General features: G+C 40.8%; 1 protein-coding gene, 1 long non-coding RNA gene and 1 pseudogene across 2 annotated transcripts in view; 2 read left to right on the top strand and 1 right to left on the bottom strand.

Moving 5' to 3' along the window:
• Positions 1 to 11,631, top strand: part of LOC119913330 — a 51,283-nt pseudogene extending 39,652 nt beyond the window's left edge.
• LOC119912596 (zinc finger protein 721-like) overlaps positions 1 to 26,365 on the bottom strand; it is a 343,224-nt gene that overhangs the window by 98,773 nt on the left and 218,086 nt on the right. The gene's annotated exons all lie outside the window — the stretch shown is intronic.
• On the top strand, positions 2,128 to 8,499 carry LOC119912781. Its single transcript, XR_005446235.1, has 2 exons — positions 2,128 to 2,191; positions 7,935 to 8,499. It is a non-coding gene; the product is annotated as an uncharacterized LOC119912781 (long non-coding RNA).

Genomic DNA, 26,365 nt, shown 5'->3' with positions numbered 1-26,365 from the left:
AAACAACTGCCATAAATAGCTTATAATTTACTAATTAACTGTGTACTCCTCTAGCTACATCAGTTGGTAACCCTCAAGTGTCGTAGGTTACACTTCCTAATGTTTTGGCATTTTTAACAATAACTTTTATGCAAAGATTACTTTGAGATTATTTACTGTAGCCAGCTACCTAATAGGCCTAACATATTTCTACATAAACCTAAACGGGGTACATATTTTTTCTAGTAGTAAATCTGAAGTAGTAGTAAATCTGACTTCAGATGGCGTTCCGGGGTAGTTTTTGTAGTTGGAGGTCGAAAATTTGCCATTTGCCTGGAACGCAGCATAAGATACGAATGTTCCAATCAGACTACAATATGAAAGATTACTGCTCATTGATCAGTTTATTGTAAAAAATGCCACAAGGCATTTTGTCCCGTCGGGTTACAGCTTAATAAATATAGCCTTCCTATTTAAAATCACGTCATGGGCTGCAGCACTTTATCATTCATTAAGGAAATTCCTGTCTGGTAAATGATGAATGAGCAACTCTGTGTTGTAGCCTAATAATGTTAACGCATTGATCCTTCCTCCAATCCTGCGTTTTAGAGCCAGTCATGGTCCGCGTTGGCAGCATTCATTTTCATAGCTCCACCTGATTAAAATAGATACTCAGAGTTGACTGAATTTATTCTGATCAGCTGTTGTGGAACTGAAAACTCAGTGAGTTTCCCACCTCAGGCTCAATCAACCCAGAGCTCAGGGATAAGCTCAGATTTTGTTAAGCCTGCTTTCTGAAACAGGGCCCAGAATTGAGACCGAGAAAAGTACAGAGGTAAGTTTACCTACCATCGCTTTTTATATAAAAATATACCAGTGCTGTTGTCTGTGGGTGGTGATATCAAACAGTTGCATTAAGAGTTAGGATTGATGCTGAGGAAAAGTAATTTGCAATAACAAAACTGAAACCATTTGCCATTTATTTTATTTTAGGCCATATGTACCAAATTATTTTGATAATTTAGATTAGGATATTCTACAAGCCGTTGACTGATGCAGCTATTATTTAAGAAATACATTATATTCTTTTATGATGAGATTGATATTGATTGTAAAAGACTAGGCTACATGTTTTGAACCTCTTTATTTTATATGGAAAAAATTACATTCACAAATACACCAATACAACATTTCACAATAGAAATCACCGATGTTCGCTCAGCATTGGAGGGTTTTATCACTCCGCCCTCATTGGTTTCTGATGGCACTAAATGGCCCAATCCCCATATCCCCCCTAGCCCTGACCCCTCACAGACTTTACTGACATCACTTGGAAATTGATTGAGTGCAAGAGGCTGCAAGGGCTCAAAATGCTGTCAACGGGACGGCACTTTGCCACTTTAGCACCTTGACGACGCTGAAACACGTTGCACACTTTTTATTTTATGTTTTTGCCTTATTAAGTCCTGCAGGCTCTTGTCCTACAGAGTGGAGGAGAGGTAGCCTAAATGTCAATATATATTTGTCAATAATCACTATTGTTGGTCAAACAGCATCATTAAGTGAAAACTAGGCTAAGTGTGTAATAAGGTGATTGCATCTTAAAAGTTAAGAAAGCTTTCAACAATATTAGCATCATTGTTGGTGTTGATGCTTGTTTGTTTACTGTTTTCTTCTCTTATAACGCGGATTTGCCGTGATTTTTCTGTCGCTACCGGGATTCCCCCGGTAACCCCGGTGTTTCACGTCATACCGCTATGAACTGTGGGCAGTTCCCTCAGCCAAAGTCTGCAGAAATGCGGACTTTCGAAAAGGGTCCATAAAGGGCTCAAAATGTCCGCGAGAGAGCCCTCGCGCACTTGACGATTTGACAGTGGGACAGCCCTGAGCCCTCACGGACTTCCCGGGAACGCGCAAAGTCTGAAGGTGGACATTGGGATTGGGACAAACCCTCAGCGTGAACGCGCAAACGGAGGCGAAGTAGGGGAGGGAGGAAAAGACCGGAAATCCGACTTCAGGAGGCGTTCAAGTTGAAAGTTCCGACTGGGAACTAGGAACGCATTATCAGCCTGAAGACCTCCGAGACCAGAATCCAGACTCAGTCCAGGACAACACGGTCCACCAGTCACAGACCTGCAGGACGATGGAGAACCAGAACCCGGACCACAGGAGCCAAACAGCAGCCTCGTGCTCTGATAGCACCGATGTTCAGGTCAGTGTTCATGACTTCATCACGAGACTAAAGACACGAGGAAGAGTCTCGAGGGTCCGTGTATCATCCGTTCATTCTGTTGTTAGAGATCAGAGCCTGAAAACCCGCTCCAGGGTTTGTGTTGACGTGGTTTGATTTCCAAAGTGTCTCCGTGATTCCTGTTTTCATCTTGAAGAGAGGAAGCTGAAAGAAAAACTCATGAGCGTTTCTCTTTTCTTTGTTTTACGGGTGTTCCGCGTAGCGCGTGCGCGGTGCAGCATGTTTTGTGTCGGGAGCGCGCATAAACTGATGGTGAAAAATGAAGCAGTCATTATATTTCCTCGTGAGTTTATCACCGTGAAAACAGTCTGCCTGCATTATTATTCTGTGAGTTTTTGTCGTGCTCATAGTAGCTTATTTTTGGAGACTCTTTGTTGAGTTCAGAGTCAGTCTGGAGTTTAGTTTTCCTCCACTGGTGCTCAGCTTTTCAGCACATCCTCTTTAAAGTTTGGCCTGTGGGAAGTTTGACAATCAAGTGCCTGACATGATAAATGCATAGAAGGTTTTAGTGAACAAGTACATTTTAAAATATAAAGGAATTACTAAAAGTAATGAATAAACACTTCAGCTACTAACACACTTCCTGTCGAGCCTTGACCTACCTGTACTTTTATAAAACCGGTAGCTCAAATTAAGCAATCTGATTGGTTCATAGTAGTGATATAATGAGCGAATTCATTTGCTCAGATCTGTATCACTCCGTGACAAATAGGGTTTGCGTTATACACGTAAACACACTAATTTCAATAGCCTGTTCATTTTACGCACTATAATAGTTCTAATAATCCTAGCCTTTGATGTATGTTGCTTAGTAACCATCATTTGCTATGTGAGAGACTAGGTGGAGACCGGTAGCCTGTGAAAGACTGGACTGCCACAAGTGGGCAGCAGGGATTGTCTGTGCTACAGAGACAGTTGGAGGTGAGCAAAAAATGTTTTGTAATGAAAAAGTAGCTGCCTGCTCCACCAGCTGCCTCCTCTCATTGGGCGGATGGGGATGTCGAGTTGGCCGACTGCTGGCAAGAGTCAATCACTCACTGATGGGGGAAAAGCAACGAGTTACAGCCAGACTTTTGGCGAGCTCTGCGACTTCTTGCAAATCAGGCTTAAAATCTTCTTGTGGCACTGATGAGTGCTTATCCTCAGTCATTACGGTATAAACTTAATTTTGTTGTTGTTGTTTAAAGTACAACACAGTTTTCAAGACACACAAAGTATAAGCCAAAAGGGAAACGCACCGCTCTCACGGAGGAGAGTGGACGCTATGTTCATTCTCATGCGGTTGACAGCCCTTCTGGAATATGCACTTAGCAAACTGATGGAAAATAGATTTGATAAGCATGTTTTAAGATGGCATATTGAATACACAAATCATTAATTAACACTCATAAAGAAAGTTAAATACTCAACACAGGATATGCATAGTACCAGTCAGAAGTTTGTAAAGTAACCAGTATTAATGTGTAATGTTCCTGCATTTAGTCACTAAATCATGGTTAAAAAAACTGGCGTTAAGAACCAGTTACACTCACTTTCTAGGCAAAGACCTCACATGATGTAGTACTGTCTCTTTGTAGCCCATGTAGACGACTGTTGCATGCCCATCTGGAGACCTTACATCCTCTCTTCCGCATGAATGCCCTTAATGAACAATATAGAGATTTTAGTAAGCTTATTCAATTTCATAACCTTCTATACTATTTTAATATTCATTTTATTTGATTCATTGTCACCTTGTTGTTTCCAGGCACCGTTTTATGTTCACCTGGGTCTTCTTTTCATGAGGATATGTAACCTTTATATTTTCGAGGGAAACATGTTTCAGGCTGTGAATTTTAAAGCTTTAAACATGAAAGCAGGCAAGTACAAACATATCATTATACAGATCATTCATTATTTTAAATCTGTCAAAATTCATCTGTGTGGTTACTACAACAGTTAATAATAATGTCCCACTTTTACCATTAACATCCAGTGGTGGTGTTCATTGAAAATTCCCAGTATCATTTTATATCTCAGTGGGTCAATCTGAAAATCAAATCAATGTATGAATATATCTAATTGCTGTACTTTAGCCTTTGTTTAAATGACAATGACATCACTGTTGTAAATCTGGGGGGAAAAACGTTTCTCTACAAACCTTGAGTTTGGAGGTTTTCCCCGTCCAGATGATTGTCAATGACAACAGCTTGATCCACATTTTGTTTGTTGTACTGTCGCACCAGCACAGTAAGGTAAGCACTGATTACCTGTGAAGTCACCCAGTTATGTCATACAGTGTTTCAACAACACATTCTTACATTTACAACATATTTACAACAACACTATCCATTACTGAGCACAGCATGTTGCGCGACAGTGTATTTAATGTATTCTGCCCTGCTGAACCTACCATCGAACATTTCTGTCTTCTATACACACACTTTACATGTGTACCTGCATATTTCCAAGAAATATGTGTAGAATGACGAATATTATGGTGCTTTTGAATCGGATATTGTGTCAATATGCACTTGATTAAACTTAGTATTGTGGTATTGGAAGAAGCAAATACGTGACATATATTAGTTTATAGTATTATACAGTGTTTCTTTTTCTCTAGTTTTCCAACTACCTGCTTGCAATAATAATGAGAATGTCAAAGCTCAAGACATTAAGATTTTTTTCAATAAAGAAATAATTTAAGCTGAGGGCATAGAATTATAACATCATTACCTCACTCTCAAGCCCTTGACTGGGAGCAATCGTTGCTATGTCCCAGCAGAACAGTTTGTAAGGTCATAATCACATGCGCATCTGAGTGTTTTCCAGCACCACACATCATTCACATCTGCAAGAGAAAGAAGATGCACTTAATCTGTTACTGGGTTGCCCAATGATTTAGATAAATGTTACAAATGGCTGAAATAATAACATTTCCTTTCCTGATCACCAAAGACAAAGCCTAAACTGTGTGATTCCCAGATATAATTGTCAAGTTACTGTAGCTATTATTGGTGTGCATGATAGTCAGTATATGTCTTCACAAAAAAAAAATGCTAAACATACATTTTTGTACTTCTGCATCTATATATGTGGCACATGGTTTTCCTCAGTGACAAGGCTGAGGCTGCTGGGACTGTCGACGTGTTTGCTGCAGGGCTGAGGCTGCGAACTAACCACCACTGCCCACAATGGGCAACTTGTGCAATCCTGTGTGAAATCCGAGGCGTTTGAATCTTAAAATGTTTCAGGTGGTCAATATTCACCTTTTTCCAACTGTCAGCCCTTTTGCCTTCCAGTGCTGTTATGGTAAAGGGGTCAAGTCTTCCACCCTTGCAAAGTTGTGAGTCTCTGCCGTGTCTTATCCTGGACCTATGACACATTTTCCTGGACAATGCTCCTGATTGCATCAAGGCGTTCAATGTCTTTGGAGACCGTTTCATATTTTACGACATCCTCGACATCCTCGTCCACCTGTAGAAAATAAGTAAAAATGATTTTTTTAAAAGATAAGTTGGACTGGTATAAACTCAATGTGGCGGGATATAGATTAGGTAAAGTTTCCAGTGGCCATTGAAAGCATAAACATTGGGAACTGCCGGTAAAAAGTTAAATTTTCTTTTCCCTTGTCACTAAGTACTTGTTAATATTGGGAAATTCAGGGTCTCTCTGGACGACAAGTGCAACAACATTGAATTGATGTGTAGCACTTTTTGGCATATAACTTATAATCGACAATTTCATCCTAGACATGCTGTGCTTCCCTTAGTTTTTTGGATGGTCCAATTCATCTTCCCAACCAGACCATTGGTCTGTGGGTGGTATGGCACACAGAGACTTATTTTCATGCTTAATTTGGCACATACACTCTTGTTGATCTGTTACATATTTAATAAAAATGTAATTTCAGAAATTTACAAGTGACAACACTTCACATTAAATACATATTACTATCATTCCACAAATAAAGCTCTACATAAAAAATGATTAATTAGAAAGGCAGCATTACCGCATTCACAAACTGAGTCCCGTGGTCCGTCAAAATTCTTTTTGGAGCCTCGAACTGGTGGACAAACTTGATTATTTGTTGTCACCTCCTCTGCACGTTTCAATTTCAGTGGATATGTTTACACATACTGATTGCCACTGGTGGTTGTTGCCAATTTACCAATAAGGTCCATTCAAATAAGCTCAAATGGTTGGGTCACCTAAAAAAAAATATGAGAAAACATTTGAACTGAACCATGTTATAAACAAAGTGTGTATGTCTGTGTAGAAACATGGTATTCCCAACATTTACTACCTATCAAACAAGCGTTCTCAGTTTGGTGGCTTAACCATCGGACTTCAGTGTGGTAAAGCACATCTCCGTGAGCAGACTCTAGCTCTGAGAGACAGGCTTGGAACTGCTCTGATGAAATTTATACATCACACCACCATCTTCATGACAGATTCCCACTTAAGAACCTTGCTGCACAGTGCTTGCTGGTGAATCAGGCAGTGGACCTGTAACGGGGGGGTGAGACCTCTTTCCTCCATTTCTCTGTTCATACGTCCTATTAGCCCCCTTGACGCACCAACCATACTAGTAGCCCCGTCAGTCGTGATGCTGGCCGGCTTAGACCAGTTTAAATCCAAGTCTTCCATCGTTTTCCACAAATTTATCAAAAATATCCTCCCCTGTTGTTGTACCTTGGAGACTTTGTAGGGCCGCCAGCTCCTCGGACACTTCAAAGGTTGAGCTCACGCCGCAAAGAAAAATGAGCAGCTGTGCTGTGTCCTGCACGTCATTGCTCTCATCCAGTGATAATGAGGAAAAAATTCTCAAATTCTTTCACTTTCTCTTGCAGCTGAGCATATACATTATCTCGCATTTCTTCAGTTCGTCTTGCGATTGTACTTGCGGACAGACTCACCGCATTTAAGACGTCTTTCTTATCGAGGCACACCTCTGCAACCACATTTATACATTTCTTGATGAACCATCACTGAATGGCCTTCCAATGGTTGCAATCAGCTTAGCTACCTGAAAGCTAGCTTGGATGACTGGTTCAACTGGGTTTGACGTACAAACTTGTTCTGCTGAGCTGATAGTCCGCTTTCGAGCTTCGACACCTTATCTGTTCTCATTTGACCTTGCAAGCTGGCATACTTGTCTTTGTATCGGGTTTCATTGTGTCTGCGCAGACACTGTTTCTTGACAGATGAGACAAACAGCAATATCTTTGCATTGAACAAAAAACTGTTTGTAAAATACCCTGCATTCTGAATCAACTATTCTCTTTCCCAACCTTTTGGCTATTTTCTTGCTGACTAGCATGCACAGGTGCTGTAGATCAGTATCACGTGCTGGTCAGGATGTTATGTTGAATGTACCATTCAAACAATTAAACAACTAAGGGAAGTTTTAATAGTTAATAACTATGGGGATTTTAGTTTGAAAGCCAAGCTTTTATTATCAAATACAGATGATTAAAATATATATATATATATAATATCATTTTTAAATTAAACAATTTGTCTCTGCCAATGTTCAGAGGAGTCGGTCCAAATGTGGGGGCGGACTGTAGTTTGGGGAACCCTGCCCTAGTCTGTCGTCTGTAAACATGAACTGGTTCCCTGCAAGGCTGTGTCCTCTCACCCTTAACTGCCGGTCCGTCCAGCCAAGCTATCATGTGGTCAAGTTTGCTGATGACACTTTTCTGTCCTATCTTTGTTTCAGGCCCCCCTACAGCAACACAACTCAGCTCTTCATGAGTTCGTAGAATAGTGTGATAATTCCTGCCTGGAATTTAATGTGAACAAGACTAAGAAGATGACCTTTTCCAACAAGCAGAAGAAACTGGCTGTCGCAGGCATCACCACCATCCATGGGAAACCTGTAGACATTGTTGACGAGTATAAGTACCTGGACACAAAACAAATCACCTTCTGGCAACGCGGTACAACCCCATTACTTGGATTAATTAAAGTATTATTATTATTACTGTCTTGGAAATGGTACTCCCTTACATTACTAGTTACTAGGATAAATTAATAATACAGTAATGCGTTACTGCCAACACCATTGCCTAACTGTTGCTTAAATTGTAGATGTTATGCAGCAGATCCGTCACTGCTCAGCCAACACCCAGATGTTCACAATGTCTTCTCACTACACCTCCGGATTATACACCGGTCACTGATTACTCTTCTTGTCCCCAGCGACCACTTCACCTCCCGTTTGTACCACCAGCATCCCCTGCAGTCTAAATAAATCATGATGGTCTGTAGGGCTGAACGATTAATTGCATTTGTGATATTATCGCAATGTGATAAAACCTGTACCTTGACTTGTTTTGTACAATGGCCTTAAGCTTGACAGAAGCTGACACTACAGAAACTTTAGTGTCACACAGGAAATAAAGTAGCACCCACCACCGCGGGTAACGTGGAGTTGAATATTTTAAACGAATCATCTTACCAACATTGTGTTTTAAAGTCTTCTCCTGTTCTCCTCCCCAAAGTATCTTTTGAATTTTGTACTTGTTTCTTTACATATGTAAAACATTAGCCATGTTTCCATCTAAATGTCACGCGAATTTTAAGCGGATATGTGAAATGTCGCAAAAAAGAAAATAAAAGTAAATGCAAAAATGTGCGTTTCCATCAGCTGGTTTGGAGCGAACAAACAAGGCTAAGTCAAGCGTAGTTACGTCAGTAGTTGACGTTACACATGGCTGTAATAAACAAGACCTATGGGTTCCAAACCAGAAACAAAGCCAACTACGTGAACCTGGTGGCCATGGATCTTAAAAAAATGGAGAGAGGTCCTCAGAAATGTGTTTCAAGCGGCCAAATACCAGCCATGTCTCCGCACGTTACGGGAATATCCGGCGAGACGCCAACAGCGGAAACGGCTGATCAGAAGTGATTTACAAGTTCGCTATGTCAGAAGTTATGCGGCAAAAGTGGTGCCATCTCCCATTTAGCGCATCAGCTGTTTTTCGACAAAAGCAAAAACCACCTCAAGCGAGCGTATTTCCATCAAGCTTTTCTAAGGCGATACTTCACGCATGAAAAAACGTTGATGGAAACACGGTTACTTTGCCAAACACATGGCCATCGTTTTAATCTTGGTTTTAATATCTTTTCTCTGTTAATTGTTGATTCTCATTTATTTAATTTCTTTATTCTTTCTAAAGTAGCTTTTGTATTTACAAAATCACTTCTGTAAAGCACTTTGATTGACCTCAGTGGTGTTATTTAAAAACCTGCCTTGCGTATTAGAGAGAGAGAGGGAGAGAGAGATCCTTTTTGTTTAACCAGTAAAAGCAAATCAGATTCCTTCCAGTCAGACTTTAGCACTGTGGGTACAGCTGCAGCTAACGATTATTTTAGTAACTGAGTATTCTACTGATTATTCCGTCTATTTGACTTATTTGATAAGAAACTACATTTGCTTGCCGCCCTCAGTACGAGGATCAGCTTGGTAATCAATTAGTCTGTCAGTCAGAAAACAATAACAACAAACGACTAAATAAGTTTACAATTCAGGAATATTTCTGATGCCTTCTGCTTAGATTTGTTCAAGCGTTGTTGTGTAAGGCTAATTCTGTTTTACAACAAAAACACTGTACAGAGTTTTGTTTTTTGTATGAATCAATCCATACTTCGGACACTCTCTTTTTCTCTGGCCTGTCTCTTCGTCCCTCACTACCTTCTCTCTCTTCCTACATTTTTCAATCACATCATATTGCGTCCTCTTATCCACAGCGTAAGCGCATTGTGCAACAGTAACAGTCGTCCAATGTGAAACAGCACACTCTAGATGGTGGGGTGGCGCAATGGATAAGACACATGCCTTTGGTGTGAGAGACCCGGATTCAATCGCCCACTGTGACCCATCCACCATTGCGTCCCTGAGAAAGACACTTAACCCCTAGTTGCTCCAGAGGCGTGCGACCTCTGAAATTTAAAGCAATTGTAAGAAGCTTTGGATGAAAGCGTCAGCTAAATGAATAAATGTAATGTTATATGGAATAAACTAAACTTTTGTAATCGAGTTACTCGAGTTTCTTGAACAGTTTCAGCCCCAATTGTGGCTTGGGTTCCACAGACATGAAATTTGATTTATGGTTCTAGAAATCACGCTCCACTGTGACATCTCATTTCTGTTTTTCTTTCTGTACTTTTGTCTGTTGATATAGAAACGGAGAGGAAGAGAGGGACCCAAACGTCACCAATGTCAGCACTGTGACAAATCCTTCAAAAAATCTGGATATCTAAAGATTCATCAGAGAGTTCACACTGGAGAGAAACCGTACAGCTGTGACCAGTGTGGGAAAGCTTTCACTCAATCAGGGAGCCTGAATACGCACCAACGCATTCACACTGGAAATCAACTGTACAGCTGCGACCAGTGTGGGAAAGCTTTCCGTACATCTTATAACCTTAAAGTCCACCATCGTGTTCACACTGGCTTGAAACCTTTCTGTTGTGAACTATGTGGAAATGCTTTCAATACATCATATAAACTAAAAAGGCACCAACAGGTTCACACTGGAGAGAAAGCGCACAGTTGTGACCAATGTGTGAAAATGTTCAGTACATCTAGTCAGCTAAAAGATCACCAGCGTGTTCACACTGGACAGAGACCGTACAGCTGTGATCAATGTAGGAAAGCTTTTAGAAGATCAGGTCACCTAAAAATCCACCAACGTATTCACACTGGAGAGAAACCATACTGGTGTGACCAGTGTGGGAAAGCTTTTAGTCAATCAAGTTCCCTAGATAAGCACAGACGGGTTCACACCGGAGAGAAACCTTACTGGTGTGACCAATGTGGGAAAGCTTTCACCACATCAGGTAACCTAGACATTCACACACGCGTTCACACTGGAGAGAAACGGTACGGGTGTGACCAGTGTGGGAAAATGTTTGCTCGTATTAGTAACCTTAAAGTCCACCAACGCATTCACACTGCTTAGTTTTGAAAAATGTTTTTAGCCAAGCCAGCTGTTTACTTCTGCCTCCTCCTTGTGTCCTGATAGCTATGTTGCTATATTCTGATCTTCTCCACAAACTGAAGGAGTGGTGCTGAGTAGTCTAAGATTCAATGCTTTGATGGGAGGAATCTGTTTCAACTCAGTCGAATCTTCGCAGTGGAGTTTCCCAAGCTTTACCTGAGGGGAGGCTCACAGTTTGAAAACCCCTGGTGTAAGTAACAGCGACTGGTGAATAGACTGCAGCTCTGCAGCTTCTCAAGGCTAAAGCAGTTTTATTCATGTTTTTATTTACCAAAAATTTATTTTAATTCTTGTAAGATTGCTAGCTGTATTCAACCAGTGCTGCAACGAAAAATATTTTCTCACTGTCCATTAATCTGCCATGTATTTTCTCAATTTATTGCTTTGTAAATAAAAGGTTATAGACATGCCCGTCAGTGTGGACAGAAGTTCAAGGAGATGCATCACATGGCTTGTTTTGTCCGACCAAAACTTCAAACCTTTAAAAATGTTTATTTTCACATATGAAAAAGAAAAGAAGCAAATCTTCATAACTGAGAAGCTGGATCCACAACATGGTTACTATTTTTCCTTTTAAATGGACATTTACGATTAATTCTTAACGTACGTGGCTTCTGTCTCTGTTCAAAGATGCTCTCTGGTGTCAGATGTGAACGTCCTCCTTGATCTTTCTCCAGCCGTCCGCTGGCTCCTGCTCCATGACCTCTGACCTCTTCCCAGTCGATGCTGTGAGTGGTTCAGGTCTGGTGTTCACAGGCAGACCGTTCCCTTTCTGTCAGATGTGATGCCAAACACCTCTTCAGTTTTCCTCTCAGGGGGTCCTGTCTTTAGGGTGAACCAGCAGAGATCTGAAGGTGTTGGATGGGTTGTTTCTTAAAGACTCTGTATGTTCTGACAGTCCAGCCATGTAAGGGAGTCCCACTGGGATGTTTCTGGTCCTTCCTGTTGAGTTAGCGGAGTCTGTCCTGGTTTAAAGTTTGAGGATTGTCATCACCCATCCAAAATCCATCCACGAATCAACAGCTGGAGAAAAATCAAGGAGGAGATCAGATCAAATCTGACACAGAGAGCATCTGTCAGGCAGGAGTCCACACTACCATGAACTTTGCTACTTTATATCTGGCTGTGCCTAACCAATCGTCACTCCTTATGTCTCAACACAACAGCCAATCAGAGGCAGAGTAGGGCAAGTCCGCTACTGTCTGAACACGTTAGGACATTACTGCTGAACTTCGTTTACCAAAGTCTTAAATTTGTTCTTGTCCTTTCATCGGATTAAATAGATGCCGTAACGTCATAATTAAACACTTATTACTGTTGTACGCCGGTGTTCAGCTTCACGCTCAGGACTGTGGAGTGTTCGCGGTGCACGAGCGCCGGCATCCTAGCAGGTTACTGGTCAGTGTTACAACAGCAACAGAGAGACAGTTGTGTATGAGGATCATGTCAGTGCAGTTCGGCACTGTTGTAGGGTAACGTTATGTGAATGGAAACATCCGACATGTTAATGCACTTTAAACTTACATTACCCAGATGTAAGAGGAAAAAACAAACCGGAGCCCAACTCCTTATCCATGCTGCTTTCAACCAAATACTATAAAATATGGCTGGGCGATATGGAAAAAATATCATCACAATATTTTTTTCTATATTGATATGTCGATATTTTTTACGATATATAATTTAATAGTGCTGCTAGTTTGAAGAGTATATGATAATGATGCCTGAAGAATCAAGAAGGTTCAATAGTTGAACTTAATAGTCATATAGTTTATTAACATTAAAAAATAGAGTAACATAATGTAAACATTTAACTGTCCAAACATGGATTGGTTGAGAATATGTTTTGTTATAAAATAATATTGATGAATAAGATCTAAATGTAAACATTTTACTCTCAGCAAACATGCTTTATCTGCCTTGACAAAACAATGCAAGTTAGCTTGTCTTGTAACTTATTATAAAATATATAACTAAAAGCAGTGACTACTATCACATCAAAAATTCCTTTGGCAGGGCAGCAAAGAAGAGGTACAACAAAGACAACAAAAGTAACCAAGTGAACCACAAAGTCCCCGGCAAGTTCAAGTATTCAACTGTCAGGCAAATAAAATATTAATTGTGTACTGGTTTTACATAGAATGTTTTAGAGGTATAAAGAGTATAAAAGTGCAAAGTGCATTGTAATTGTAAACCAGTCACTATGCCACACCGGCTGTGGCTCAGGAGGTAGAGCGGGTTGGCTGTTAATCGGAAGGTCGGCGGTTCGATCCCTGGCTTGCGTGTCGAAGTGTCCTTGGGCAAGATACTGAACCCCGATTTGCCCCTGGCGGCTATTCCGCCAGTGTATGAATGAGTGTGAATGTTAGTTTCCGTTTGAGCACTTAGGCTCAGTGTATGAATGTGTGTGACTGGTGAATGCAGATGTAGTGTAAAAGCGCTTTGAGTGGTCGAAAAGACTAGAAAGGCGCTATACAAGTACGGAACATTTACCTTTTAGGTAGTGCTCATTATATGTAACCCCACAGCATCTGGTTTTAAAGCTGCCCTGTGGCAGGTCACAATATTGCCACCAGTGCTAAATGCGCTCTCAGGATGAGCTGGTGCCAAGAATACACAGGTACCGCTCTGCCAGGAGGTTCACTCTGGGGTAAGTTGCTGAGTGGATGCTCCACCATGCCAGGGGGTTGGTCTGGCTGTCTGCATCGGGAGCTGACAGGTAGCTGTTCAGGTCAGCCTCAATAGCCTGTTGGTCTGTAAGACCAGAAGTAGCAACTGATTAGGACTTCTTGAAAAAGCTGCCCTGTGTCGTCTTCTGCATTTTTGATGGTGACTGTGTAGCTGCTGCTGCATCTCCTCTGCCTCCCCCTGGGACAGTACATCTGAATGTGAGAGAAGCTTGTGATGTGTTTTGACATCCATCCAGCATCTGAGCCACAGCCCTGGATTTCACAGCCTCAACCTTCTCATCTTTGATGTAGCGGGTCTTTAATCGAGGATCAACTAGGGATGCCATGTTCAGGAGGATTTTTATCAGCTGTTAAAACCTTTGCAAAGGCTTCTCCTGCTCCAGCACTCGTGCTATCATTGCATGACGGGACCCCCACCTGGTGGGTGATTCTGTGATCAACTTGTGCTTGGGTAGTTTGAGCTCCTCTTGAGCGGCTGCTAGTTCTCTCTTTCTCTTTCTCTTTCTCTTTCTCTCTTTTTCCATGAAAAAGAAAAAGCACTGACCACTTTCTTGCACACACCCATTGCTCTTTGGAGTCTCTGGTCTCTCACACTTCCCTCTAAAGATAAGAAGAAAACAAAATATAGGGACATGTAAAACTTTACTAGGCAAAGATGATGATAAAAAATGTTACACTTCTTTAATAAATATAATTATTATGAATATTATTGTAATTATTCTTATTGTTCTATACATACATAAATACATACATAAAGATGTGTCCATTAACTTACCAATGGCTAGATGCAGCCTGTGACCGAAACACCGCAGGCGAGTCCAATCTTTAAGGGAAGCAGCCTTGACAATGTTTGCCACATTGTCCGTGGTGATGCACACCGGTCGGTCTTCGCTAAGGCCCCAAGATGCGAGAGCATCCTCCAGCCCCTGGCTGATCGTTTCGGCGGTATGGTCCTCCGGAAAATAGGCCGTCTGCAAGCATCTGCTTTGAAGAGCCCACTCCTCGTCAATGTAATGAATAGTCAGGCTCATATATGGCTCTTATGGACGGCTGGACCAGAGGTCCGTGGTTGTGGCAAAGTATTCCCTTAGCTGAATTTCCAGCTTCCCACAGCACTTTTCGTAAAGATGAGGCAGTGCGGTTTTGGAAAAGTATTTTCTGCCAGGGAATTTGTACCTGGAGTCCAGCACTTTAATCAATTTCCTGAACCCGTCTTTCTCCACTGTGTTCAGGGGCATCATGTCTTTCGCTATGAAGTAAGAAACTGCGCTGCAGGGCCGTGCAGAGACCTTTGGAAGGGCAGGTGCTCAAAGTGTAAAAAGGGCACATGGAACAAGGATTTAAATAGGACTGATCTCATACTATTGACATAGAAATATATCGTCATGTATTCCTTGTTGACACGCATATACAGATGCTTCTGAATCGATACATCAGCAAATGCTGTGACGCAAAAAGAAACAGGGAATACCCAACTCTAGCTTTAAAACACTGTGGGCTGACATAACCTACAGGAAACAGTAGCTGTTGAGGGGTTGCTATGGATGCGGCTGCTGCTGCTGTTGTTGCGGATACTACTGGAGGTGATCTGTGACTACAGATATTTAAACAACTATAGGATATATATATTGGCTCATTAAACAATTATGTGACCATAAAAAGATTGTTGAGTGTTTGGTACCAGCTCACAGTGACTGACCTGCTGTGATACTGCAGCCACTACCAAGGCTGACAGCTAGAGAGACGCTCACAGAGCTGCACACCAAGAGCTGCAGGTAGAGGAGAAAAGATACCAGATTTAAAAAAGTGTGGGAAATAATCTGAGGTGGCCATGGCAGGGTAAAAGAGTGAGACAAATCTATAGAAAGAGGTTTGTGTGTCTGTGTTGCTTGCTTGTGTGTCTACAGTATGCAATATTGTGATAATGATTTTATTTATTGCATTGTGAATCTGAGATATATTTGGATTTTTATTGACTATATGTCTAATCATATATCTAAATAAATAAATTAGAATTAATCTTTTATAATATTCCTGACATCAAAGTAAAGAGTGAAGAAGAAACGGCCCTATTAGATTTCAGAAAAATGTATGAAATGTTTTTTAATCTGGTGTAGGCTAAGTCGGAGGAATAGGCTTAGAATTTTACCAGAGTTGTTATACTTATTTTAAGGCTTTTATTAAGTTACTTTAATAATCTTAGTTCAAGTGAAAAGATTTTAGTCTCAGTTTTAGCTCAGACCTCTTGATGCCCGTGAAACTTTTCTGTTGGTGTCTTTGTTTGTAGTGTAGAAGTAACGTTAGCTGTCGGCGTGTCAGGCAGGCGACACAGAGCAATATACACAACAACTGTGCTGCTCTCTTTGCAACAAACCACAACAAGCACATTGAGGCAAACACGTTTTACGTTTGCAGGTGTCCTGTAGGCAGAGCTGCTGAATCACTAACGGTGTCTGAACGGCAGGACTCGTCACGGATGAGGTCATCAGGTGAAAGGTCATCAATTGTGTCATTTTATTTACTGCAAAACTATTAATTTTTTACTGATAGTTTGATCGGGCAGACCTTCACAAAAGGGCCTTTACAAATTTTAAAATAAATAAAATGAAGGAAATTGGGGCAATGGTCGCAAAAGACGACATGATTGATTGTTGTTTTGGTACAGCCCTGCTTACGCTGCTAACAGCAGAAGAACCACTAGCATGTTGGGAAAAACTTGTGGACGGACTAACGTTAACATGGGCCTGCATTTTCATACTCTCGTTGTGGTCGCTGGGATGGTACCTTTTCAGGTGAAAGATTTGTTGTGTTTCCCATCTTGTTTATCACCGTCTTTATTTGCGCATCGTCGCTTTTCAGATATCCAAACCACTTCCTACATAATTGAGGAAGGTCTTAAAGTTTTAAATTTAACTTTGAGAATCCTGGGGGTGCCCTGCATATACAACATGTAAGCTTAAAACAGACCCCTCTCACACTGTAGCTGTGTGTTTCTCTGCTTGTGTATCCTGAAGACTCATTTATTACAGATGTGTTCAGATGCTTGCTGAAATTTTGTTTGTGTTTTTCATAGATATTTTCATATTGTTTTACATTGAATATAGATTTTTAATGTTTTTCTTTTCTGTTAATGTGGTTTTGTTCAGATTGAAAGCAAATGGTTGTTGAAGCTGAAGACATGTCAGCTCAAGTGTGAAATGTTTTATCTTAAATTAAAACAAACAAAAGATTCTCTTCGATACTTTAAGACCGCCATGTTTCATATTTAGAGATGCAGGCTTCTGTCTCGGTTCCATAATGGCAGAGGTTTACAGGTGCACACGGAGCCGGCAGAAGAAGCACAGTTAGATTAGTTTTGGCAGCCTCATCCCACAGGCTCAGGTTTGGTCTTCCAGGTTTCTTTTTGTTTTGAAGAGTATATCCAAATGTGCATCCTCTGGACCTGCAGACTGAGCCCTGGTGGACCTTCAGTCATACGTACTGTGATGTCTGTTAGCTCACATGCTCACATTTTCAGCATTAAAAATATTAATTATATGAAGTTTCAGTTATTTTAATGACTCAATAATGTAAAAGCAGCATTTTACTGCTGTAGTTTTCTCATCAGACTGCATCTAACGATTATTTTCATTCTGGATCAATCTGCCGATTATTTCCTCCATTTATTGAGTGTTTGGTTTGTAAAGATTCTGTAAATAGTGAGAAATGCTGTCACAGAGCCCAAAGTGACACCTTCACAATGCTTGTTGTGTCCAACCAACAGTCCATGTGAGAACTATGAAATGTTTTTAGTCACTCAGCTAACAGATTAATCGACTAATAGTTTCAGCTGCACTTGTATAAATTGTTGGGGAGTTTTATTTATAACAAAACATCATATTTTACAAACTCTTTGTGTGTTTCTGTGTAAATTGTAACTAGTAACTAAAGCTGTCAGATAAATGTAGTGAAGTAAAAGTACAATATTTCCCTCTGAGATGTGGAGCAGAAGTAGAAAGTAAAGTACAAGTACCTGAGTGTTGTACTTGAGTACAGCAGTGTAGTAAATGCAGCTGTTGTGTTAATGTGAATGTTTTGTGAGGAGCTTTCCAGTTTGTCCTGAGGGACGAACAGACTGACAGTGACAGGAAGCAGCCAGCAGGAGGCAGCAGAGGAGCTTCAGTTTGTTCAACAGATGATAGTTTTCACTTTAAACTCACTGGAGGAGCAAACTGTGTGCAGAGGGTTTATATCCTGTTACCTTTAATAGAAACAACCAGTCCTCCCATAATGGAAGATCAGCAGCCCAGTAAGGTTGTTGTTATTTCATTAAACAACAGTTTATTATGGAATAAACAGCATTTGAGCAAAATATCAACTGAAACATTAAAGCTGATTAAGAGGAAGAGGTCGGAGTCCATCACTTGTGTTCAGTCCCGGTCCGGCCGTGTTTACTGGGAGGCTGCTGAGACCAGAGTCTGAATCTGACCAAAACCTTAATCTTACACATTTCACCTTTAAGGTTGAACTAATTTGATCTCTTTTATACTGTTATGTTGTTTAATCTACAGCAACGCATCATTTTCTGAGATCATCTTTTCTTTGAAGCGTCGCTGTCCTGTGGGAATAGTGTTGCCAACTTTGTCACTATGAAATAAGGGCCTTTTACACAGTCCTTTAATTAAACCACTACCTGTTACCTTTACACAAATACAAAACACATGTGGCTCTTGCACTGTAGGTTACAAAAGGTTATCCCCTTCATGTACATATGACAAACTAAAAAGAACATAGCTACTTGAAATGTGTTTTATTTCCTGTTCATGCTTTTTCAGTCAGTTCAGAAGTCAAGTAACTTGCACCGCACTCCATCAAACACAGAAAAATATCTCACGCACCATAAAGGAGAACTTCATTCCTCAGTTTATCACAAACGTAGAAGTTTGGTTTCTTTTATACGTTGGTTGTGGTTCTACAGAAAATATGACAAATTATGACGGGTCCAAAATATAAACACAGCAACTTCCAGCCTCTTCTGGTGCAGAAAGTTCTGACATGTGGTTTAACTTGACTCTTAACTTCCTGTCTTCCTGTCAGTGGTTATGAAAATAAAATAAAAATGTAGTAAGGCTGTCAAGCATTCTGTGTTGCTGTCAGATAAGTTATGCCTGAAGTAGCCTAAAGTCTTTTTAAATGTGCATATGGCACTTTTCACCTCATTAAAAAATATGTATTGATGAAATCTTTGAGACGGGGGTCTAGGGGTCCTCCCACAGAAGATTTTGAGCATTAAACACTTAACTTGTTCTGGAGATATTTTCTGCACCAATTTATGGTGGAAATGTCTTTATTTTTATAAAGGAAAGGACAAAATGTAGGTGGCAGGTAACAATTCAGAATATAAAATGCAGTAATCAGTAACTTATTCTTTTTTAGCTTAAGGTACTTTTTTTTATATATAGAAGTTTCTTCTATATTTACATTGCATTTGCAGGCTTATTGTGCAAATAAAATGAAATTGACAGAAATGTCACCACGATTCCACACAACTGTTCACTTCAGCACCTCTGATAAAGTGCAGCTCACAGCCGCTTTAGAGGGAATGAAGCATCCAGATGGGGACAGAGACAGCAGGACACAGACTGTGAACCTGCCACCTTGGCAACAGTAACTAAGGAGGTGGGGCAATACGTCATCACGAGAAAAAGGGGTCCCGCAGTGCCCCTGTATCTCAGCTTGAAGAGCTCCGAGACCAGAATCCAGACTCAGTCCAGGACAACACGGTCCACCAGTCACAGCGGAGACCTGCAGGACGATGGAGAACCAGAACCCGGACCACAGGAGCCAAACAGCAGCCTCGTGCTCTGATAGCACCGATGTTCAGGTCAGTGTTCATGACTTCATCACGAGACTAAAGACACGAGGAAGAGTCTCGAGGGTCCGTGTATCATCCGTTCATTCTGTTGTTAGAGATCAGAGCCTGAAAACCCGCTCCAGGGTTTGTGTTGACGTGGTTTGATTTCCAAAGTGTCTCCGTGATTCCTGTTTTCATTTCGAAGAGAGGAAGCTGAAAGAGAAACTCACGAGCGTTTCTCTTTTGTCTGTGCTGTGGTTTCCGCGCATGCAGCACGTGTTGTGTCGGGCGCCCGCAGAACAAGCTGATGGTGAAAAGTGAAGCAGAGTCATTATATTTCCTCGTGTGTTGGTGAGTTTATCACAGTGGCAAACAGTCTGCCTGCGTTATTATTCTCTGAATGATTGTCGTGCAGGTTTCAGCTCTAAATTTTGTGGAGACTCAGAGCCCGTCTGGGATAATAATAATCAAGGAATACATAACAATAGCAAATATCGATATTTTGAGAACAGCCCTGTTTAAATCCTTGTTCCATGTGCCCCTTTTATACTTTGAGCACCTGCCCTTCCAAAGGTCTCTGCACGGCCCTGCTTACATGTTCACACTGGAGAGAAACCATACTGGTGTGAACAATGTGGGAAAACCTTTACTCTGCGTGGTGCTCTTAAATGTCACCAACGCAGTCACGCGGCTTCGTTTTGACTTTTTAAAGCAAAACAATGAATTACTTTCCTCTTAAGTAAATGAGTTGAATATTTGTTAATGAACCTCCTCTTTATTCATGTAGTCTAGTTTTTATTTCACTTAAATATTACTTTTGTTATTGTAAAAACAAGCAAAACAAACAAATGCTAGCACTGTTAGCGCTGCGTGAAAGGAGTATTTTCTCATTGTCCGATGTTTCGTCCCAGCTCGCTAGGGGTAGAGGAGACGTAAGCCTAAACCAACATCCGTCCAAAACTTAAATAAATATTCTGTGTATTATCACATAAGACAATGATAAATCTTCATATCTGAGAGTGAAACCACAGAATGGTTGCTGTTTTTTGTTTTAAAGTGACTACAGCCTTTTTCAGCCAATGGACTGGGCTTGGCTGTCATCACATGACTTCAGTATGACGCATGATAACAGGTGGTTGTCTTTGGGTGGAGATGGTAACCTCTGTTTCTGATCGAAGATGCTCTCTGGTGAGGGAGGTGATTACTCATTGTGGCCTAAAGACTCTGGATGGATGTCCTGACATGTCAGGGAGTCCCACTGAGATGTTTCTGGTCGTTTCTATTGACGTAATTCCACCTCTTGTTGACATCCATCACCCTGTCCACCCTGTGATAGTGTAATCTGGCAACAATTGTGTCATGTCCAGGCAATCCAGTAAGTTGTATTAAGATCTTCATTCTGTAGCCTTCAAAGTTGGAAGCCTGGAGAGGAAGTGTGTCCCATTCCAACTATGCCTAAGAGCAGTGAATGTTTTAGCCATCTTTTTAGTCTGCAACTGTGGATGCAAAATGTTACTACTGACACCGGACTGGTCATGTTGACTCCTCCTGGACAAACTGGGACCTGTTTAAAAATGGCGGCTTAAGGCTTAATACTCTCTTTTATCATCCTTTGAGAGGATCTACTGGTACACGTTAACCCACTTAAGAGGAAAGCTGATGTGGACCCTCTTTTGATAGTCGTTTGGCCATCTGCTGGGCTCGATGACGATTGGCGTGGCCGGTGGTGGATTCCTCCAATCGAGTGATGGTAACTGACAGCGACTGTGGTTAAATAGTGTTTTGCTTGTCACTCGGGGCAGCTGTGATTTTCATTGATCGGTTTGCCTCGCTGTGTCAGGTTGTGTCTGAAAGTACTGTTGAACACGAGTGTGTTATTTGAGATCATTGATGTTTAAGTTGTTTATGAAAATAGGGCCCAGGTTTAGATTTATACTGATTTTGCTATATTTGTGTATTTGTTTTGTGTTAGTTTCACTAGGTCTAAGTGCGATGCGCTCTTTGTGGTTTGGTTTTGAAATTGTTGTTTTTACTACCTTGCGTAGGTTAACTCGTTACCTCTCAGTAGAGATTTCTTTTTGGTCATTGGTTTAAGCAGCATCCATTTTTCTGTTACAGTTTACTGCGTTTCAGTTCTTACCTTACAAAGAAATAAGTTTTCTTTACCAAATCCATCTGGTTTATGTTATCTTCATTGGCCACATGAGCCCGGTTGTAACATCTTCATATATATTTTGTTGTTATTTTATATCTGTGTGTTTTTTATTGTTTATACTTGTGTCAATACATCATTGATACATTTACTGTTTTGACATTTTTTTCTTTTTGTGAAGTATAGTATAGTAGGCATGTTGAGTTTTATTTCCTGAAGTATTTGTTAGATGTGTACAAACTCAAGTGATTTTCAATAGTCTCATTAAATTAGTCGACACAAAGAGAAGCTTTGACTCATCATTTGAAACCGGATGTTCAATGAACTGTTTCCATTCAGCAGTATTTGTTGTGGTTCTTCGGAAAATACGACAAATTCTGACGGGTCCAAAATATAAACACAGCAACTTGCAGCATCCTCTAAATCCTGCTGGTGTAGAAAGTTCTGACATGTGGTTTAACTTGAATCTAGGTTATATTGTGTTTAATGAAAAAATGCTCTTGTCTGATAGACAACAAAACTGTTGTTTTTATTGAATCGTATTCATCTCATACATGATGTAGAGGGAGAAGAGCAGTGGGGAGGGCACACACCCCTGGGGGGCGCCAGTGCTGATAGTCCGGGTGCTGGATGTGATGTTTCCCAGCCTCACCTGCTGACTCCTGACAGTCAGGAAGTCTGTGATCCACTGACAGGTGGAGGCCGGCACAGTGACCTGGGTGAGTTAATAGAATAAATAGATAAATAGAGAGAGACTCTTACAGTAGAATATTATAGAGCCTGTGAAGTTATCAGAACGGGCTGCACCCATTGTACCAGTCCTAAAAACCAGATTGCAGCACGAGAATTTGTGGAGACTATAAGCTGACAGTAATCAAGGTGTTACCCATCAAACTGGACAGGATCTGTTGCCAGAAAAGGTGAAAGCAGTGCTGGAGGCTGAGCTCATTGAGGACTGTCGGAACTTTTACGATAAGTTCAAAGCCAAACTTGTCGACATTACTGGCACCTCTGCATAAATTGCTGGGGAACGGTGAACTGTGGTCCTGGGGGCCAGAGCAAGACAGTTCTTTCCAGCAGTCAAAACAACTTTTGCAATCCAACAGTTCAGCACTATAATAAAAAGAGGGAACTGCTACTTTCCTGTGAAGCTTCCTCATATGTAGTGGAAGCAGCGCTGCATGTCTGACGGAGAGGAGAAGCCTAAAGGGTCTGCATCCTGAAATCTTTCAGCTGCAGAAAAGAACTACTCCCAGCTAGATAAAGAAGGATTAGCTGTTATTTTTTGAGTACAGTATTTTCACAAGTATTTGTATGGCTCGAAATTTGAGATTTGCACAGTATAAGCCATTGATAAATGTATTCTATAAGATGAAGGGGGTATATTATGTTATGTTATGAGTATGTTATCAGGTACAGACCAGGTAAAGACAACGGAAACGCTGACGCCCTCTGACGCCTCCCACTGCCAGGGAAACCCAGAGGTCCAGCACCAGAGGAGCGTGTGTTAATGTTGGAACAGAGGCAAGGTCCATTAATGATCTCATCTTAACTTCAGAAGTGGACCACTAAGGATCCCATACTCACAAGGGTGCAGGAGTAAGTACTGAGTAGATGGCCAAATAAACAGGAAATAGATTTTAAGCCGTACAGACAGAGACAACATGAGCTGTCCCTTGTATTTAATAAAAAAAACATGACTGTGACCTTGTTAATGTGTAACTGCAAACACCTTTTGTCCTTTATCTTTAAAAAAAAAAATTATATATATTATTTTAAATATTCAGTTTCAAAAGTAACCTGACAGACAAAATTTAAATTGTTTAGAATATTTCATATTATATTAAGTATATATTATAAATATATAATATAAATATGCAAATGTGTGCACATAAAACAGAGGGGAAATGGTAAGATGGACATTGTTTATGAACCTGACATGATTAAAATAAAATAAGACTTTACTGATCCTATACTGGGAATATTTGCATGTTGCAGCAATTTTAGAAACAGTGAAAAAATGAAACATAATTTACAAAGATGAAAAATGAAAGAAAAATGAAAATAAACAATGTAATTAAGATAAAAACTAAAATTTCACATTTTGAAATTAATTTAAATTTGTTTTAGTAAGGACAGTATGAGTGATCTGCATTTTGAGTGCTTTTTACTGACACCTACTACACTGAGCTCCTTATGAGACAGACCAAAATAAATCAGCCGCTCTCTTAATATAAGCATGCAGCTTCCTGTCCTAGTCCAAGGAGAAGACATAATAATGTGATCTGAACCTGTGGTCTAGTCTTCTCCCCAATTATCTCTGCCCTCTTCCTGCATTATCTGAACAAAGTGACTTTATCAGCTGACCTGAGACTAATGTTTCTAATAGAGATGTCTAGAAACGCCTTCTCATAAACATCCGGATTAATCAGACCTCTGTCTTTCTGACCCACGCTTTTGGCATATTCTGTTGGTATAATATGACAAACATGTTTTAATATATGCTGCAAAACAGAGAAAAGTCACCACATTAGCAGCGGGACAAAAGAAACACTTGTGGTCAGGTGTAGTGGGACAAAAGAAACACTTGTGGTCAGGTGTAGTGGGACAAAAGAAACACTAGTGGTCAGGTGTAGTGGGACAAAAGAAACACTTGTGGTCACTGTAGCGGGACAAAAGACACACTTGTGGTCCGGTGTAATGGGACAAATGAAACACTTGTGGTCACTATAGCGGGACAAAAGAAACACTTGTGGTCACTGTAGTGGGACAAAAGAAACACTTGTGGTCAGGTGTAGTGGGACAAATGAAACACTTGTGGTCACTATAGCGGGACAAATGAAACACTTGTGGTCCGGTGTAATGGGACAAATGAAACACTTGTGGTCACTATAGCGGGACAAAAGAAACACTTGTGGTCCGGTGTAATGGGACAAATGAAACACTTGTGGTCACTATAGCGGGACAAAAGAAACACTTGTGGTCACTGTAGTGGGACAAAAGAAACACTTGTGGTCAGGTGTAGTGGGACAAATGAAACACTTGTGGTCACTATAGCGGGACAAATGAAACACTTGTGGTCACTGTAGCGGGACAAAAGAAACATTGTGGTCACTGTAGCGGGACAAATGAAACACTTGTGGTCACTATAGCGGGACAAAAGAAACATTTGTGGTCACTGTAGCGGGACAAAAGAAACATTTGTGGTCAGGTGTAGTGGGACAAAAGAACACTTGTGGTCACTGTAGCGGGACACAAGAAACACTTGTGGTCAGGTGTAGCGGGACAAAAGAAACACTTGTGGTCAGGTGTAGTGGGACAAAAGAAACACTTGTGGTCACTGTAGCGGGACACAAGAAACACTTGTGGTCACTGTAGCGGGACAAAGAAACACTTGTGGTCAGGTGTAGCAGGACAAAAGAAACACTTGTGGTCACTGTAGTGGGACAAGTGTTAGTTTCGTCCTGACAGGAACTCCTGACATATCAACACGATTTATTTTTATACTGAAAAACTCTGATAGGGCAAACTTCAGTGTGTGTTAAAGCACTAAATAACCTGTAGATTAATCCTTACTGTGACACATGAAACGAGAGACTTGTGAATCGAAAAACAGTCCCGCTTCAGAAATTTACATGCCGTGCTCGAAACCAGTTACTTTGCAACAGCATGGTAGAGGTCCTGAATTTCAGTTATGGCTTTTGGTTTTAATGTGCCACCCCTGGATTTCTCGTGGCCCTATCTGGCCCCCCTATGGAAAAATTTCTGGGGGCACACTGGATGTTAGTATTTAGCTCAAAGTACAGCCTCACAGAGCTGCTAGCATGGCTTCAGACTCTGATCAGAAGGTCAGTGTTACCTGTGGTCACAGAGAGGGCTGGATCTGCTGGAGCTGTGCCATGGGAAGCTAGAAAAACAACATTTCATCAGAGTGTTCATCTCTATTATTATAAACTATCAGCGTCAGTAAGTTTACTGCCAAATGCAGCAGAGGAAACTGGACAGTAAAGTAGAAAAAGGAAACTGTGGTTTGAACTGCTCTGAGAGAAAAAAACCCAGTGCGATCTCACATCACCAAGTGGTACGATGGGACAAACATCTCTTCAGTGGTCGATCTGTAAGTACAATCTGTTCATAGGTTCATAGGTTCATAGGTAGCTTTATTGTCACACATGCACAGTACACAGTGAAATTTGTTTCTATTGGAGCAAGCCTCCGGGCCGCAGCTATATTCAGCGCCGCCACTCGCTTTCCAGAAAATAATTAATGCAGACAGCTACATAGTATACATGGCATAACAACATACAATACATAATAATACACAAGACAACACACATTACATGCGGTCACATGGGGGGTATGGTGCGAGTAAGATAATGAGTCTGTGTTTGTGAAATATGCGGCTTCAGACTGACTATGTTGTTAAAAAAAAGTCCTGTTCATTGGCCTTGTCCTTGACGAGAGATAAAC

This window comes from Micropterus salmoides, unplaced genomic scaffold (assembly GCF_014851395.1).
Source record: "Micropterus salmoides isolate LMB-PRFRI ecotype aquatic unplaced genomic scaffold, ASM1485139v1 Ms_hic_scaffold_2, whole genome shotgun sequence".
Taxonomy (NCBI): domain Eukaryota; kingdom Metazoa; phylum Chordata; class Actinopteri; order Centrarchiformes; family Centrarchidae; genus Micropterus; species Micropterus salmoides.
This window is presented reverse-complemented; position numbering and strand designations above follow the sequence as displayed.